This window comes from Mirounga leonina, unplaced genomic scaffold, assembly GCF_011800145.1.
Source record: "Mirounga leonina isolate KUSES-001 unplaced genomic scaffold, KU_Mleo_1.0 Mir_82, whole genome shotgun sequence".
NCBI lineage: Eukaryota > Metazoa > Chordata > Mammalia > Carnivora > Phocidae > Mirounga > Mirounga leonina.
The window spans coordinates 22,781,937-22,800,050 of record NW_023270825.1 but is presented as its reverse complement, the minus strand read 5'-3'; the positions used below and the strand labels follow the sequence as shown (position 1 = coordinate 22,800,050).

The window sequence follows — 18,114 nt, the reverse complement described above, 5'->3', positions numbered from 1 at the left end:
TGTTAACCTTACTATGTTGTGCTGATTTTCTTTTTCTTTTATGTGTTAGTCAGGTGTTGTTTGCTTGCTTCAACTGATTTATGCAAACAGGAAATATGAGGATCGTGAGAAACTCAAATTAGGTCAGGGATGTTATTAATTCAATTCAATTAGCTAATTCCACAATATGCTGCATAACCAACAACTGCATTATCTCAGCAGCATAGGACAATAAACATTTAATTCTCGTGGAGCTGTGGGTTGGTTGAGGGTCAGCTGTTGACGGTGGGGGTTGGCAGAGTGACTCTGCTGATCTCAGCTGGGCTCCCTCATGGTCTTGGGGGTCAGGTGGAGTTCAGTGACGGGGGGTTGCTCAGCTGGGGCAGGTCAGCTTTAACTACACATCTCTTATCCTCTTCCTGTGTCCAGCTGACTAACTCAGGCATATTCTTCTTTATCTTTGCAGATTAGTCTTTGCTGCTTCCTCGGCCAAAGAGCTATATGGCAATTCTTATTCTCAGGTTTGTCCCACACCCATTTAAGAAAACAATCAGACTGTCTTCCTCAAGTCCCTCCTGGGGAAAGAACTTTCTAGTCAGGAGGTGTGGTTATATTAGGCAAAATCAACTGCCTAGGCCTGCTGTCACCATATGGAAAATGAAGGAATGGGCAAAAGACAAAAATAGCCATGTACCACAGTAATGACATATTGATTATTTGAATTAGTTAATTTTGTTGTGAGGGGCGCCTGGGTGGCTCAGTTGGTTAAGCGACTCCCTTCGGCTCAGGTCATAATCCTGGAGTCCCTGGATCGAGTCCCGCATCGGGCTCCCTGCTCGGCAGGGAGTCTGCTTCTCCCTCTGACCCTCCCCCCTCTCATGTGCTCTCTCTCTCTCTCTCATTCTCTCTCTCAAATAAAAAATTAAAAAAAAAATTTTGTTGTGAGTGGAGATAATGAGGGGATTATTCTCAGTTGTTGCTTACACAGAGCAAGATTCTTAGTACATTGATCAGTTTAGTTATTTGAACATGATTCTTCATAGGAAGATCTTTGGTTGGTTTGTTCAGAGCTTTTCTCTCTCTTTTTCTTTCTTTCTTTCTTCCTTCCTTTCTTTCTTTTTTTCTTTATTTTTTTGCTACATCTGCAGTTTCTGGTTTTGTTTTTTTCCTCATTTCATGATTTAGTGGAAATCTCAAAGAATGCTTAAATGAACTCTGATTTTTCATTCCATTTGTTGTTGCTACCTCTATAGTCAAAGATCCAAGCCAGGCATCCCATTGGTGGCCTTACCACATGCAATGTTCTTTCTGTCTTCAAATTTCTATCTTCAAAATTGGTTTATCAATACTGATTTTTCTCTGTTGTGTAGTGCCCAACCTTTTCTCCAATTGGGGTGGCTCTCTCTACTGCTCCCCCTTTATCAATCCTGTCTCCATGACTTTTCCTGAAGTTGCCCATTGAAAATATCCTCTTACCTATTCTGACCACTCAAGCAAGGTGTATCAATTCCTGAAGGCCCCATCTTTAGTCTCGTATTCTCCATGACTCCTTTATGCGGCCACATGAGCTATTCCATTATCAGCTATTTTTCCTTCTCTGAATTTACGTTACTTCTCTTTTAGCCAACTCCAGTGGTTTGCATTTAACCCCATGTTGCCTTATATTCTTTTCTCACATTCTCTTTTGCATTCCTTTCCATCGCACACTAGATTACTTAGTTCATCAGCAAAGTACCAAATCTTCTGCCTCTTTCATATTTCCCAAGAACCAGAGACAGTGCCAGTCACATAGGAGGTGCTTAATACAAACCTGTTATCTCATTTTAGAGTCCTTATTAGAGTATCAAAATGATGGTTTTACTATCAGAAAATCATCTGTCATCATTCTCTGAATTATCACATCTCCTGCTCAACTTTTCGTATTCAATCTTTATCTCTTTCTTTCTAGAGCTTATTTTCCATTATAAGGGCAATATCTGGGAGAAGGGTACTGTTGTACTCTGCCATCCATTTCTCCATGAGTCTGGTAGAAAATGGATGATTCAAATAACTTCTTCCTAACGTGATTTATATGAAAGGGAAGTATTTTCTATTTCCCCCTTATGTGCTCTTGTTTTGAATTGCTAATATTCACTTTCACATATATTTAAAAGTTATTTTGACAGTATGTAATGGAGATTTAAAACATTCTGAACTTGGCTGTTTTCCCTTGATCAAATCTTTTTTTAGTAGAAACACTGTAAATACACCAACAAGTGTCAGAACATACAGTATAGTGAACAGCCAAGGACAATCTGTTATGAAATTTTGCATATTAAAGACCAGTTTGTTTATGCCACCAGGAGGAATTCATTTTTAGTATTTAGATTTGATGGATTTAGTGAGAGTGATATAATTTGCTTTACTAAACAACAGTACCACAGCAGAAGAATATCCATTACTCTTGACTTGGTACTAAAAGGAAGAAAGTGTAATGTTGGGGAAAGTTAAGTTAGCCAAAGAGGCAGTATTCCTAGAATTAGCAGAAGGAAATTCAGCTATGATACTTGGAAGTTGAACGGCAATAATTCCATTCAAATGGGTCAGTGGAATGGGTCAGGAACTTGCTTCATGGTAGGAGAAGTGAAGCTGCTAGCTCTCTTATGTAGAAGGCTTGGAACTGAGGAGTGGTCTCCAGAGAATGACTGATGTGAGCTATAATCTTCCTGACTGACTTTCCAGAATGGAGATAGAGCTGAGAGAAGGATCACAAGTAACTCCTGAGTTGTCAGACTTAGAGGAAGCAAATCCACAGGCTTTCTTTCCTCATCTTCATTCTTTTTTTCCATTTCTTCCTTCTCTAACTTTAGCTTTTTCTTTCCCTCTTGCTCTATCCAATTTTCATATGAGGGATTAGACAGGCCCTTAGAGAGCAATGATTGATTAAAAGCTACTAGTCCTGGGCGCCTGGGTGGCTCAGTTGGTTAAGCGACTGCCTTCGGCTCAGGTCACGATCCCGGAGTCCCGGGATCGAGTCCCGCATCGGGCCCCCTGCTCAGCAGGGAGCCTGCTTCTCCCTCTGACCCTCCCCCCTCTCATGTGCTCTCTGTCTCTCTCATTCTCTCTGTCTCAAATAAATAAATAAAATCTTTTAAAAAAAAAAAGCTACTAGTCTTATGAGAAGGACAAAACCAAATGTGTTGAGTGCTGTTTTGGATTATCCTGAGGCACAGAAAAAGAAGCAACACTCAGAATCAAAGATGAGCAAAAGGGCGCCTGGGTGGCTCAGTTGGTTAAGCGACTGCCTTCGGCTCAGGTCATGATCCTGGAGTCCCGGGATCGAGTCCCGCATCAGGCTCCCTGCTCGGCAGGGAGCCTGCTTCTGCCTCTGACCCTCCCCCCTCTCATGTGCTCTCTCTCTCTCATTCTCTCTGTCTCAAATAAATAAATAAAATCTTTAAAAAAAAAAAAAACAAAGATGAGCAAAATTAGTTAAATAAATGTTCATTAACATGTATTTCTTAAGCAAGGAGACATAAAGATGTGTAAGAGTTCATGCTTTCAAATTGTTTGCAATTAGTTGAAAGTTGAAAAAAAAAAAGTTATATACCAGAACAGATATATGAAAAAAAAAAACCCAAACTGACAGTTTAAAGGAATATGTGTTAAGAGCAAATTAACTGTTCCAGATAGATGTGTGGAAGAAGAGATCATCACTGTTGACTGGGAGTGGTCCAAGGAATGTGGACCTCAAGCTGGATTTTGGGCAACACTCTGTAAGATTCAGACAGACAAACCATGGCTAGGACTAAATTTGAGCAAAGGGTCAGAAGTAGTACTAGATAAGTTTGGGTCAGATAGAAGGATTTTTAAATGGTAGAAAATTGTGGGAAAGTGACTTGGGGTCAGTTTGTGCTGGTGGGGAGATCTTAGGGCCTATTCAGGATGTGCTTAAAAACCATTGACAGTAACCATAGGAAAGAAGGATGCAAGGCAATAAAACAGGAATTGAGGGTCCAGGTCACAGTTGGGAGAGTTGGATAGGGAGGTACCTAGACCAGAAAAGGGATACATTTAAAGGCTGGCATATTATAGTGAATGGAGGCATCCATGAAAAAAAAAAAAAAGTCAAGAGAAGGAGGTAGCTTTGTGAAGGTGATAGTTTTGAGGTTTTAATGACTAAGAAATAGCCAAGTGAGAATACCCATTTTTTAGTAAGGAGATCCTAACAAGAGTTTGGGAGAGAGTATCAAGCTAAAGTTGTGGATTTGTGTTAGCCACCCTAAAATGATGGTTGAATCCATGAAAATGGATATTTTCCGTGAAAGAGGTGTGTTCAGAGGGTTGGCATATCCATGATGAGTGTGTAGTGGGAGAGTGAGGAACAGTGAGGGAAGAAAGGGCAGTTAGAAGAACAGGAGAACCCAACTGGTGCTTGGAGTAGTGAGAGTCTCAGAACTAAGGGAGGATCTGGAACTCTAAGGTCAGCTGGGTTACCATGAGACCAAGAGGATAAAAATGAGGATCACCTTGAATGAAGAACAGGAGAATCAGAGGTCTTTTGTAGTGATCATTTGCTTGTCTGCAGAGTTACATTTCTTGGGAAGGAATGGGTTAGCTTTTTCTCGTTCATTCTTCATTAATAAATACAGAAAAAAACAGGTGGTAAAACAAATTGGAAACAACGTACACACAACTAACACTCCAGGAGAAAAAGATTTCACACTGTCTCTTGCTAACCTGTTCTGATACTCAATGGCACTTATTACCCCAGAGTTCTTTTTAAAATCATTATTCAAAATTCCCATTGCTCTCATTTAAGCTGATTTTTTCTAGCTTTCTTTTGTTTATCCTCAAGGGACATGAAGAACATATGGTAACTATCTCTCAAGTAATAATATTCATATTTTTGATATAGGTAATACACAAGACTTTTTTTTTTTTTTCATTCTAGCTTGCTATTCTTCAGGCCAAATAACACTAACTAGTTTATCTTTTTTTATGGGCATTTCTCCCCAGGATAGTAGCTCAGACTGAGTCAAATTTAGCTCCTAGGATTTGGAGGAAATTTATATCGAAGCCACTGGTTTGTATTGGTGAGCAACACTGGAGTCAAATTTGCCTACTAGGTAGAAATTCAAGAATGAAATGATGATGGCACCTTTTGGGAACAATTCTCTGTACATCTTTTGTATCCTTAGAACACTTATCAAAAGGTACACAGTAAATTTTTCAAAAAATAAAACTTGGGGCCAAAGGGGAAGAAGTGTAGCTTTTATTTTGGATTCCCAATGACTTTCATATATCAGCTAATTACATATTTGAATGAAAGCAAAGATAAAAAGATATACACTAAGATGTAAAATTAGGAATATGATTTTTTTAAGGTTGTTAAAAGTCAAGGCTAGTCTTTTGGGCTGTTTCTTAGGGATATGATATTTGTTTTTTTTTAATATATTCAGAAACACAAGTATTATAAGCTCTGAGGTTGGTAGGAATGGATGTTAATGAATGTTGCTTCTACTTCCTCTCTAGAATCTATGTCATCACTTTTCATGGCAGTCCCATTAAAAATTATTGAAGGACTATGGGTCTCAATTCATTAACAAGTATTTGTTGTAAGTCAACCAAGATTTTGTCATTGTGTTTCAGGGAGAAATTAAGTAAACACAAAATCACAGACTCATATTGAAGCTGATAAAGCTTCTGATTTATCTCAAAGCAGGTATTCTCTTGACACCATAAGAAGAGCGAATGTTTACATAGGCCTGACCTTGTGCTACGCACTATTCTTGTACTTTCTGTATAATTGAAAAAGAAAAAAAAGGTTCTAGTTAATGGCATTTGTTGATTTCTGGGGTGAAAGTACCCCCAGCAAAGCTGCATCTCTGAACAGGCAATTGGGGAGCAATAGGGACAATCCAACAGCTCTTGGGAGCCAGTGCAAGCCTGATCCAACATGTTACTATGTACGCCCATGCTCCACTCCCACTCCCAGCCACAAGGAAGATTTGCAGCATTCATAAATGAGTACAAAGGTATAGAGAAAAAAAAAATTTCTTGACAAGGCCAGTACCTCTTCCCGTCAGGTACTAATATTGCCTGAAAAGGAGAGGTGATGATTTTAGTTGCATTTATAATTGTGAAACTTCTTTTGCTTTTTCTGGTTTGGAGGCTCCAGTTACTCTTCAAAATGGGCTTGCTTTTTTTCTTTCTTTACCTCTATCTGTCTCACCCTTCCTCTCTACCTCCCTTTTCCAACACAATGCTTTATATGGCAACAGTTAGCAAGGAAAAGTGAAGGATTTTGTGAGAAATTCCAAGGTTCCATTAGAAAAATGAACACAAAATGCCCATGTTTTATCAATAGATATCATTCGGCTAAGAGCTGGTTATAAAAAGAAACATTTGCCTGCCCAAAGAAACCACCATCAAAATCTTGGCATAAGGGAAATAGACTTGTTTAATATTGGCTGTTTGTTCTTTCCTTGTGAGGAGAAATGTCTGACTATGCTCATTTTCATACTTTAAGTCATCATCAATTACAGAGTTGCAGGCACATTTCTCATGGGCTGCCTCCCGTGGCTGTCAGCGAAAAGCAAGCAGCTGTTGGGTAGATATTGAAGAAAAACACTGTGAGTGCTGCCCTCCCGTTTCTTTCTCCTGGCACAGGTGGAAATATTTATGCACAGGGAAAGAGATGAAGGGAATGCGTCCAGGTTCTTTCCTAGCTGCCTCCTTAGAAAGCACTGCTTTTTGGACAGTCCTCAAAGCATGACACAGCTGAGACTTGGTTTAGATACACACACAGTTTCGTGTTTATTTGTGGCTGCTTCCTTCTGGCAATCCTTTGGCAGGTAGAATCAAATTCTTCTCTTTGAACAGCATAGCCAACTGAGATTTCCCTTTGTGTTTAGTAAATATTTGGGCATTGTACACTGTGTCAGCCATGGTTCCTTTTATGCTTCAAAGATGGAAAACTTTCTTTCCTCGATCCCTGATTGTTGATTTGCGGAATTGGGGATAGCCAGGTGGAAACTGGACAAGGAGTTAGGATGTATGATTCTCATTAGTACTAACTTTTCCTTACCCATTTTATCATACTTGAAAGTAGAGCACCCTGTGGGTTAGAAACCTAATTTCACAATTACAAACCTAATTTTACAAGGTTCTACTTTTGGGGTGTTTTATTAATCCATTTATCAGTTTTTGCTTTTCAGTGCATAGTAATGTTGAGGTATTTTAACATATACCTTAAAGCTATAATTTTTGAGATAAAGAATCCTATCATAAAAATACCAGCAAAGGTGAGTAGAGATATATAAGAATACTTCACAAGTAGAACAGATCAAATGGACTTCCTCCTGAATTGCTGTTTGAAAAGTTTGTTAGTCAGTATTGTCACCATAGTTTAGCCCAAAGTTAATGAAAATAAGACGGTATAATTTTGATGTAAGACATTAAAAACCTTATAATTATCATCATCATCCATCTTTATCCACCATTCTCCGTCACTGTTATTATTGTATTTTTATTGCTTGGATTAATCCAGTCCTAACAGAGCATAATGGTATGGAAATTATTTAATTACGAGTGCAAACCTTATCGACTCAGAAATTATTTAGTCCTGACACAGAAATCCAGAAATACCACCTCCTGGAAAGACTTGCTATATATGCCTTTAAGGCATTTAAACTCATAGGTGCAGAGAAATATCTAGGTTGTCTGACAGCTGACTTTTCTCTATTTACTCTTAGTTTTAATTTTGCCTCTGTATCACAGAATCTTGAACTTTAGTGTTCAGAAGAAGCACTTAAGATCCGTTGCTAAATATACACATTTGGGGATCTCATCATAGCAGATCTCTGGTGGGGCTCTCGGAATCTCTCTGCTTTTTTGGTTTTTGTTTATTGACAAGCATCTCAGATGTTTCTGATACAGGTGGTCTAGAAGAACACATTTTACAGAATATGCCACTCTGCCCTCATAAAAAGAATTCGTTATTCTGCCTCTCTTTTTGCTATACTGCCATCTAATAGAATGTGATTATAAATAATCATTACAATTACTGTTATGTAAATCATTTTAGTTACAATTACATTGTTATAGTTACCAAATTACATTGCTTGTTAATAATTAATAATAATGAATGATAGCAGTAGCATATATATGGTACTTACTATGCCAGATACTCTCCTAAAGGATTTGCATGTATTGATCTCGGAATGGTCTTTTGAGGCAGATAATATCATATCCCCATGTTCTAGAAGAGAAGCTTCATCTGGAGGAGGCTGCTCATTGAGTCATAGAGATGAAAGAGTGGGTCTAGAACCATGCCGCATGGGTTCTAAGTCTGCCCTTGCCACTTACTGGCTGTATAACAATGTGAAGTGTCCTTCTCTCCCTGACTGTAAATGACAACTGTGGATATGACAAAGGCTGACCTCCCAGGGCAGTGATGGGGATGACATGAGCTACAATGTGCAAGTGTTTAAAGGCTAGCCTGGAAAGCCATCCATGCTCTAGCAGTGTTCGCTGTTATCACCCTCTGTCATGACAGCCCTGCCTTTCCTGCCCCTTTTCTGAGTTATTGTCATTAACATCCCAGTGCTGCTTTCTGGGTTGTTAACAATGTTTAGCTGATAGGAGTGCTTCCTTTTTTTGTTTCTTTTTCTTTTTTTGGGGGGGGGTGGGTGATCATTGGTAAACATTTGGTTTTCAGTTATTAATAGGTGAACATCCAAATATTAGGCATAATTAATAGCTGCATTATCGAATTAGAAAGGCAGAACCCAAAGCATGTGACCAAGAGATTAATGTACAAGTGCCAGTGTACATTACTACTATTGATTTCATTTACATATTTCGGCTAAAATTAAAAAGAAAACATTGATTCCCTTTCTCTCACAAATTCAATTACAGGCGTTAGCTCTCTGTAGCCTTTCCCACTTTGAGTAGGAGTATCCCCCAGCACACTGTCACTTCACAGCTGCTTCTTGGCCCTCCTGCCTCTGAGGCAGGCTCACAAACCCCTTTGAGTTTGGAAGATATTTGCAACTGCCAGTGTCGATGGGACATGGCTTACCAGTCCCTGTCCTGTGTCTATTGCTGTCTGTTGGTTCCTTGGACTATGGTTCTCAGTATTTTGTGTGTCTTAGCTTCACCTGAGGTTCTTTTATAAATGCAAATTCCTACAGACTATACTGAGATTCAGTAGGTCTAAAATAAAGCTCAGGAGTCTGAGCCCCCTCCCCATTCCCCGCCCCTTGGGTGACTCTGACCATAGCCAGTCCACAGACTTCTCTTTGAGAAACACTAACTTAGATTGTAGAGAAAAACAGAGTGTGCATGCATGAAAATTTGGGCAAAAGAGATTGAAGAATAAAAACATTTCAAAAGAAAATGAGACTGCCTCTCTTGAAGACTTAATATGAATAATTGGAGTAAAGATAGGGTTTTTGCAGCAGGGTTCAGAATCTGAGCAGTGACAAGATGGAGTTGAATGAATACTAATAAGGAGACCACTCTGAAGATGAGCTTGTGCCCAAAGTGAAATTGCCATACAGACTTACCCTCTCGACCTTCTTCTTTTACTTGTTTGGCCTGCTCTCCCTGCCCCAGTGGGCCACTAAAGATCTGGCTTAGAGTGGAACAGGGTTTCAGGGGATTGTTGCATATGTATAGAGGGAAGGTTTTACAGATTGTGCTTGGAAGTCTGCGGTTTTGTTGATATATATATATATTATTTAAAAAGAAGGAACAAAGATGGGAGAAGAGATCTTAAACAAGAAACTGGAATCCCTCCTAGATGATAATTCAACTGAGAGTTATCTCAAGAATTGAGGTCATTGATAATCAATAATTGAGAAGCAGATCTAGAGGTTTTATAGAATAAATATTTTAAACTTTATTTAACAGATACTACAAAGCATTGATCTAGGAGATTTTTAAAAATATGAGCACATTTGATCTTATTAACCACTTTGTGAGGTAGGTAATAATATTTCAGTATTTCAGACAAGGAAACTGGGAAGTTCAGTAACTTCCCAGGCAGCAAGGTGAAGGCACCACATGTTGGAGGAAACATACCATCATTTTAGTAGAAAAGTAGACTGCATTTTGAGTCCTCCCCAAAGGAAACTATTTTAATTGATTAGAATGAATAATTCTGTAAGAATCAGAACCCATAACTCAAACAAAATGTAAACAGTTCTGGCAGCAAAAGTAACTTTCTGGGGCAGAGGGGATTGCTGGGTGAGGTTACCTAATCCCATCTAGGACAGTTCCTAGGTTTCTGGAAATGGGCATAAGAGGTGATTAAAGAATCACAATATATTTATTAGACTCTCTGCCACCCAGATTTTTTTTTTTTCCTAAATCTGGGCCAACAATATCAGTGCCGTAATTTTTTTTTCTTTTGGCCCAAATTGCTCAACTCAAGATCTTACATTGAGAACGTGGAAATCTTTACCAAGGATCTTTTTTGAGCTAAGAATATTATTTTTTCATCTCCACACTCCCCCAAAATGTTTATGACTCAATTAATACTCATCTAAAATTTCATCTTCTATGACTGATAGCAATAATAGTCATAATAACTGACTTTCAATGATATTTTAATCTAGGTGGTCACTGACTGTTTCAAGTGTTTTACTCATATTCTGTTATATGAAATAGTACAGTTTACTTTGATTAATCCAATGTTACTGGACATTATGGTTATTTTCTAGTTTTTGCTATTAGAAACAATATTGTAGGAACCTTATCTGTAGCTAAATGATGTAAAATGTAATCATATCCTTAGGATAAATTTTCAGAAGTACAACTGGCAGTGTAAAAGTGAATATTTTTAAGTTTTTAGCACATTTTGCCAGATTTCCTTCCAGGAATGTTGAAACAGTTTGTATTTTCACCAACAACATAGGAAGATTTTTATAAAAAAATGTTTAAAGGAAATGAATTGCAAATTGACAACCTGTGGGTCCGTTTTTGCTGCCTAGCAGTCTTTATCGAGAAACAGATGCCCAATTACCTGTTTCCTCAGAAAAAGAAATCAAGGTTATGTTTCAGTCTGTCTAATACACTGCCATGTAAGTAGTAAAGAAACTTCTCTAAAAGTCACAGGGGGTAGAGTTTTGTAAATTCTCAAGGAATAAGTAAAAGTCTTAGTGTCTGAGAGACTACACTCTCTGTCACCATTTAGGTCATTGAGGTCTTAGTTCCAATGTTACCTTTACAGAGAATCTTTCCCAGCTACCCTATCTAAAACAGTCTCCCTGGCCAACAGTCACTCTATCTCATTACTCTGTCTTGTTATTTTTATAGTGATTATTACTATTTGTGACTTTATTGCCTCTTTCCTCATTACATCCATCACAAGCTTCTAGGAGTCAAGAGACCTTTCCTGTACTAGTCATTTTATCCCTGGGGCCTAAAATAGTGCTTGAAACATGAAAGATATCCATATCTGCTGTGAATGAATGAATGATTGAATGAATGAATGCTGGTCCTGTTAAATCCCTAAGTTCACTATTTGCTATTCATGCACAGCTTCTAAGTCTGCAGTACAACACTGTTAAGGGACAAAATATGCACACAGGGCAAAGTGTCCTTTGTGACCCTGTCTAAGATAGAGAGAGAGCCTTGTAGATGAAGATAAGCAGGAGAGGACTAATTATTAAAGCATCAATAGCATCAGCCCTTTGGTTACAAATGTGAGTTAATTTCCCCTTGGATTTATCCTATGAGTTGCTGTTTAATGGTCTCAGGCTTTTGTTGTAGATAAGTTTGGCTGTACTTTTCTCTTCGCTTCCTTAAGGGCTGTGCCCTTTGGGTAGCTATTTTAATAAATGTTCTCAGTCCCTATCTCCCATGGATAAAGCTTTTGCAAAACTATTAAAGATCCTAATGTCAACTTCTCTTAAGATTATTTTGTCCAATAAAGGCCATCTTGAGAGATACGATTTTGAGAGCAAGTATCTTAACGATTTACCATGCACCTTAACTAGGAGAATTTGTTTGTTTTACTTGGACAGGTACAGAATCTTCATGGTTCCCCACGGTATACCCAGCACTTACACAATGACTGGTACATAGGAAGCATTCCAAAAAATGTTGAATAAGTGAACGAGATAATCAATGTCTTGTCCTACCTATCAAGAAACCCAATTGGGATCTATTATGTGTTCTGAGTAATTCCTTCAAGCACTAAGAATCTGTGACTGGCTCTCTCTTGCTTATATCTAAGTTTAACTGCTGAGTGTGGGCAGTACAAATTGCTTCAGTGAGGATTTAACTGGCTTGAATTTATGAGAATATCATTTGCCATTTTGGGAAAAATGCCTACTGACTTCCCTGGTTCTCTATGGAAGCCCAGGTCTCCCCAAAATGACTGGCATATCACAAGTTTTCAATGTTATGTTGTTTTATACACCTGGAGTTAAGGAACAGACCACTGGCATATTCCCCCTCTAAGATAATGGTGATAATACTTGCAGTAGAATTTATAACATATTCACTATGCACCAGATGCTGAAGTGGATGCTTTGTATTCCTTATGTGATTTAAATCTAATAACACGGGGGGAAATCGGAGGGGGAGACGAACCATGAGAGACTATGGACTCTGAGAAACAAATTGAGGGTTCTAGAGAGGAGCGGGGTGGGGGGATGGGTTAGCCTGGTGGTGGGTATTAAAGAGGGCACGTACTGAATGGAGCACTGGGTGTTATACGCAAACACTGAATCATGGAACACTACATCAAAAACTAATGATGTAATTAATGTATGGTGATTAACATAACATAACATAATAAAATCAATCAATCAATCAATCAATCTAATAACATGGTGAGGAGAACCTGGGTGGCTCAGTCAATTAAGCATCTGATTCTTGATTTCAGCTCAGATCATGATCTCGGGGTTGTGAGATGAAGCCCCACATTAAGCCGCCTATCAGGCTCTGTCCTCAGCAGGAGTCTGCTTGAGATTCTCTCTCCCCCTCTCCCTCTACTCCTCCCCCTGTCTGCTCTCTCTCAAATAAATAAATCAATCTTAAAAAATAAATCTAATAACACATTGAAACAGTTATTTTTATTCCATGCTGCCAGTGACGAAACTGGAGATCCCAAAGATTAGGTACTTTGCCCGAAGTTAAATAGCTCTTAATTGGTGGAGTCTAGATTTGAGTCCAGTTCCATCTGACTTCAAACCTGTCCTTATGAGTATCACACCATGTCACATCTACAACCTTCTTTCATTGAGTCTTAGTCTTTAATTATACCTGAGTTTGAATGGCTATTCCAGAAAAATCCTTCATAATCCTTTCCTTGATCACTTTGAAGCCAATCTGAATCCCAAAACCATAAGATTTTTATAAACTCCATCAATATAATCCCAAACTAGATAAATAACTTTTAAAGATCTTCAGCTAACATGGCTCTCCCTCTCTTATTACATTAACAATGTAATTTTCCCTGTTGTTGCTCTGAGCATTGAAAGAATTAAAACACTCGAGGCTGGATTTGTCGAGAGACAATTTTGTTTTGTTTTGTTTTATTGTAGTTGCTATTGTTTCTGGTATTTTTTCTCTTTCCTTCGTTCTAACTTTTTCTTTTTCCAATCTTGGCTTGAAGGACAACTTTCTGTGCATGTTCAGGAATCCGTAGCAAAGGAAACAAGCACAATAATTTGTCTGCCACTATTTGGATGTTAATATTGCATCTCAGCAGCCAGGAAAACAGACAGAGCTCCTGTGAACATCAATGTGTTTGGGCTGCAGCTTTGGTTGCCAAAGTGCAGTTTTTACTGTTGGCATTTCCGCCACCGGTTATGGGTAATAGCCATCTAAAGAACAAATCCCCCTGTTTGTGATTTTTCTTCCAGGGCTTCATTGGAGAAAGACTGTAAAATGATTTATTTCTCTGTACATGTGAAGCTACAGTGTATTCTCAGGTGCAGAGTTTTGGCCTCTGATACTTTATGTTCTTAGGTTAATCCATTAACTTGCCTGGGGGAAAAGGGACAGGGAAGATGGATGAAGGTATTACAAAAACCTAGATGAGAAGGATCTCAAAAAATCTAAACCACTGCCTCTTCCTCCCTGTTCCCATCTGCTTCTAGGAAGTCCTTTATAGGAAATTGAGTCTGTTAATAACGATGCTTTGTACCTGTTGTTATAAATGAGACCAGTTCTTTTTCACTATGTGGGTATAATGGATAGTTTAGCTGTCTTCCCATATAACCCTCAAAAGAACACACACACACACACACACACACACACACATGAATTTGTGCTCAAGTAAGTGTGGGGAATGCTGGAGGAAAAAAAAAACTAAGTCTTTTTACTGCAGACCTACTCAGAGACTTAAAAAAATTACACAATTTATGAATCTCTCTAGGAGGGACATATTTTTCAACTTTATTTGACCTCAGGGTACCTTTTTATAGGAGCAGCTTAGGGACTAATGCTCTACTGAACATACTTTGGAGAGCATTGGACTCGATCATTTTCATTACATTTTTGTAATTACTTTGCAAACTTATCTGGTTGCTTGGGTAAATTGACTTTTTAGTTCAAGTGACAATTTTTTATGTATAATTTTTCACATTGCAAGTGTATTTTTATAGTGACTACCAGAATTTGTGGTTCTAAAAAGATTCTACAAGAGCATTATCTTAGTGACTACTCTGTTTTCCTCCCTCCACCTCCATTTTCCCTCTGTTCTTACAATGCCATAAATGTACTTAAAAAGAAGCTAAATAGGTGGTAGAGGGGTATATGCCTCTGTAGGTGGATTGGTATGTTAAGTATACAGTAAGCAAGTAATCTGTGAGTGGGCTTTATTAATTAGATTTCAAGAACTTGTATATAAATTTAACATAGCCTGGATTTCTCTGTGTGTACATTTTAAAAATGGTTTTGCTTTTCTGTTAGCAGAAATGTGTCAGCTTCATAGAATCAACATGAATGAATAGAGTCAAACATAGCATAGTAAAAATACAACGTAATTTTTAATATAGTATTCTTAATATACCATATCATAAATTGCTTTAAAGAATTAATGAAAAGCAAGAAGAAGCACTTAAAAGGAGATTCTAAGCATGGTAGACAGCATATTTCAGAACCACGTGACAGAGGTCAAGAACTTCCCTGAAGACATCAATATTCCTGTCCCAGCTCCTTGACTTGGTGTGTCAGAACTGGAAGACTGGCCAGGAGAGACTGGCTCTTGGGACTGCCATAATGTACCCATGGGACCACGCAGCATTTACATTCTTGGAACATTATGCTATTTGGTTTTAAGGGATCAAGCATAAAGACATGTTTTTATTCCCTTCCAAGTCAATTAATGTCATAAAAAAATAACACACTGAAATGAAAAAGCTTTATTGTTAAACTTTGTATCGCCATAACTACACATATCCTGTGTTGGGCTCAGCTATAATATCCATTTCTCATGAGGCTCTCAGTTTAAAGACAAACCACAACTTTTTGATTATGAAAGAAAGGAATGAGTTCATTATCTTGTCTTCTGAGTATCGCTATCTCAAAGCACATGTAGAGAAGAGGTAGCTGTGAGGACAATTCTGTGGTCACCTGGAAAGGCTTCTACTGGCACATGAAAGAAGCTGTCCCATTTTTTGGATGGTTAAAGGGAGCTAGCTTTCCTAGAGATATAGATCTCCACAATGTTGATGGTCCATTTCAGCACTCTCTCTATATATAAATGTATCCTTACTCAAATAGTATTTGTTAAATTATTAAATAAATGCAACAACTCTTAGAAATAATAGAGATAGAGAATGGAGTTGTGGCTTTTATGTGTGTATATATAAAGGGGTCAGAATGGTACAACTTTTAGAAGTAAATGTTAGAAAAACATTTTGTGAAGTTGGAAGAGCAAAACAGTAAAAGAATGAAACAAGGAGATGTTTTCTCTGGTGCTTTTTCTAATGTGACTCTCTTGAGATTGTTCTGGTTATTTATTGCTGTGTAACGAACAATCCCAAATACAGTAGCTTATAAGTAACAATTATTTTATGATTTCACAGGTTATGTGGGGCAGGGATTTGGACAGGGCACTATGGGGATGGTTTATCTCAACTGGGAAGACTTGAAGAGTCAGGAGTGACTCTCATGCCTGGGACCTGGAATTATCTGGAAGCTTCTTTACTGATATTTGGAGCCTGGACTGGGATGAGTCAAAGGCTAAACTGAGGTCGGACTTTCAATATGGCCTTTCCATATATCTCAGGCTTCTCATTCACAGGATCTGATTTTCTGAGAGAAAATGTCCTAAGAGCAAGCATCTGGAGAGTTTTTATCAAAAAAACAAAAACAAAAACAAAACAAGTCAAAACTGCATTGCCTATTCTGACCTAGCCTCAGAAGCACACTCAGAGAAATGTCCCTCCAACCACATTTCATTGGTTATAAATGAGTCACTCAAGCCAACCCAGATTCAAGGGGAGAGAGAATTAGACTCTACTTGTTGATGAGGGAGAGGTGAAGTCACATTGCAAAAGAGCAAGTTGGATGGGGCATGTTGTTATGGCTGTCTTTGAAAAATACAATTCTTTGCAGACATTATTTGGTCATTTTGGAAAAGAGTGCAGTGATTGTATCTTTATAATATTTGTTTGAGAAGTCAGACACTTCATCATGCTAACATAAGATGGATCACTTTAAAATGCTCTATATTTGAAATGTTGCCTTTCTTCGTCTTTCTAAGAATGCTCTAAGATAATATATGGGAAGTAATTGACATTATTTTCTTCATTTGTGTAGCTCATTTAACAATAACCATTACTTAATAAATATTATAGGAAAAACACCATAGAATGGAAAGTAAAAAACTAATGGGAATATATAAGCAAGAAGTGAAATTAATGGATAATTAAGAAGTAGAAATACTTAGGTCAGGGTAGCATATACAAATGAAATTCTAGTGATCCTCGACCGTTGCCATTCAGAAGAATCATCTGAAGGATTAAAAAAACAAAACCCCAAAGAACCTCTGGTGCACCGACTCGTCCTCCAGAAACATTGATTTAGTTGGTGTGAGGTGTGAACCCCAGGTGTCAAAATTTAAAAGCTCCCTAGGTGATTCTAATGTGCAGCCAGTCTTGAGAACCATTGTTCTAAACTTTCTGAAGAGTGCATAAAAGAAAAATCTTTAATTGTAATGCTTAGTGGCCTTCGTGAATTCTTATCAAAAAATACTCCTCTAAGCAGACACTTCATTGCCTCTTTACCCTTTTACAGATTATTCCACAGCAGATACTGTGGGGTTCATATCCAACATGTGGACAAAGCCCACATGCCAATATGTAAAGCAAAAAGAACTTCTTTCCTTGATATTATCATTGGACCCTGAAATATCAACCCTATAGTTACCCTATTTTTATTTGGCATGATAAGTTTCCCCCTTTTTTTTTTTTTCAACTACATAGTCAGATATTCTATAACCAGAAACAAAAGCCATTCTCACACATGCATTTTACTGATTGCTCTGTTGGTCTGTTCTGCAGATCCACCATGAAGTCAGATCTGGGTTTGAATCCTGGCTCTGCCACTGTCATATATGGAGTGACCTTCAACAATCTTCCTATCTCATTGCATGTCCGCATGCTGGGAGAAAATAGAATACTTGTGTCTCAAAATGGCTATAGGAATTAAAATCACTTATTCGGGGTGCCTGGGTGGCTCAGTCATTAAGCGTCTCCCTTCAGCTCTGGCCATGTTCGCAGGGTCCTGGGATCGAGCCCTGTATTGGGCTCCCTGCTTGGTGAGCCTGCTTCTCCCTCTCCATCTGCCTGCAGCTCCCCCTGCTTGTGCTCTCTCTCTCTGTCAAATAAATAAATAAAAAATCTTTTAAAAATTTAAAATCACTTATTCTTTTATTCAGCAAACCCTTACTGAGCACACGAATGTTCTCAGCTCGTGTTCTGCACACAGAATATTTAGTGTTGAGTGAGACAACCATACTTTGTATTCACTTGAGGGAGAGAGGCAATAAGTAAGTTAAAAAAAGAAGAGAATTTCAAGTTTCTGATAGAAGCTGGGATAAAACAGGGTAAAGCAAAAGAGTATGATTGAGAGATCCTTTAGGTTGTGTAAATAGGAAACCCCAAGACCCAAATGGAAAAGGGCAGT

At 38.2% G+C, this 18,114-nt stretch overlaps 1 protein-coding gene across 1 annotated transcript in view; it reads left to right on the top strand.

Annotated features, from left to right (window-relative positions):
• Window positions 1-18,114, top strand: part of NRXN3 (neurexin 3) — a 1,463,404-nt gene that overhangs the window by 880,215 nt on the left and 565,075 nt on the right. The gene's annotated exons all lie outside the window — the stretch shown is intronic.